Consider the following 1536-nt stretch of genomic DNA (forward strand, 5'->3'; position numbering starts at 1 on the left):
GCGAGAAAAGCGCTCCCAAATGGCCTAACAGTGGCAGCCAATCAGAGTGCGAGAAAAGCGCTCCCAAATGGCCTAACAGTGGCAGCCAATCAGAGTGCGAGAAAAGCGCTCCCAAATGGCCTAACAGTGGCAGCCAATCAGAGTGCGAGAAAAGCGCTCCCAAATGGCCTAACAGTGGCAGCCAATCAGAGTGCGAGAAAAGCGCTCCCAAATGGCCTAACAGTGGCAGCCAATCAGAGTGCGAGAAAAGCGCTCCCAAATGGCCTAACAGTGGCAGCCAATCAGAGTGCGAGAAAAGCGCTCCCAAATGGCCTAACAGTGGCAGCCAGCTAGAGCTAGCTTAAGTTAGCTTGGGTTAGCTTGAGTTAGCTTTAATTAGCTTTAATTAGCTTAAGCTAGCTTAAGTTAGCTTGGGTTAGCTTGAGTTAGCTTGAGCTAGCTTGAGTTAGCTTGAATTAGCTTGAGTTAGCTTGAATTAGCTTGAGTTAGCTTGAGTTAGCTTGAATTAGCTTGAGTTAGCTTGAGTTAGCTCGGGTTAGCTTGAGTTTGACTTCATTAACCCAAGTTAGCTTGGGTTAACTTCATTAAGTTAGCTTGAACTAGCTTGAGTTAGCTTGAGTTAGCTTGAGTTAGCTTGAGTTAGCTTGAGTTAGCTTGTCTTAGCTTTAGCTAGCTTGAGTTAGCTTGAACTAGCTTTAGCTACCTTGAGTTAGCTTGAGTTAGCTCGGGTTAGCTTGAGTTAGCTTGAGTTAGCTTGAGTTAGCTTTAGCTAGCTTGAGTTAGCTTGAGTTAGCTTGAGTTAGCTTGAGTTAGCTTGAATTAGCTTGAGTTAGCTTGAGTTAGCTTTAGCTAGCTTGGGTTAGCTTGAGCTAGCTTGAGTTAGCTCGGGTTAGCTTGAGTTAGCTTGAGTTAGCTTTAGCTAGCTTGAGTTAGCTTGAGTTAGCTTGAGTTAGCTTGAGTTAGCTTTAGCTAGCTTGAGTTAGCTTGAACTAGCTTGAGTTAGCTTGAGCTAGCTTGAGTTAGCTTGAGTTAGCTTGAGTTAGCTTTAGCTAGCTTGAGTTAGCTTGAACTAGCTTTAGTTAGCTTGAGTTAGCTTGAGTTAGCTTGAGTTAGCTTGAGTTAGCTTGTCTTAGCTTTAGCTAGCTTGAGTTAGCTTGAACTAGCTTTAGCTACCTTGAGTTAGCTTGAGTTAGCTCGGGTTAGCTTGAGTTAGCTTGAGTTAGCTTGAGTTAGCTTTAGCTAGCTTGAGTTAGCTTGAGTTAGCTTGAGTTAGCTTGAACTAGCTTGAGTTAGCTTGAGTTAGCTTGAGTTAGCTTGAGTTAGCTTGAGTTAGCTTGAGTTAGCTTGTCTTAGCTTTAGCTAGCTTGAGTTAGCTTGAACTAGCTTTAGCTACCTTGAGTTAGCTTGAGTTAGCTCGGGTTAGCTTGAGTTAGCTTGAGTTAGCTTGAGTTAGCTTTAGCTAGCTTGAGTTAGCTTGAGTTAGCTTGAGTTAGCTTGAGTTAGCTTGAATTAGCTTGAGTTAGCTTGAGTTAGCTT

Source organism: Convolutriloba macropyga, unplaced genomic scaffold (assembly GCF_964194025.1).
Source record: "Convolutriloba macropyga unplaced genomic scaffold, txConMacr16.3 SCAFFOLD_4311, whole genome shotgun sequence".
In the NCBI taxonomy this organism is placed as follows: domain Eukaryota; kingdom Metazoa; phylum Xenacoelomorpha; order Acoela; family Convolutidae; genus Convolutriloba; species Convolutriloba macropyga.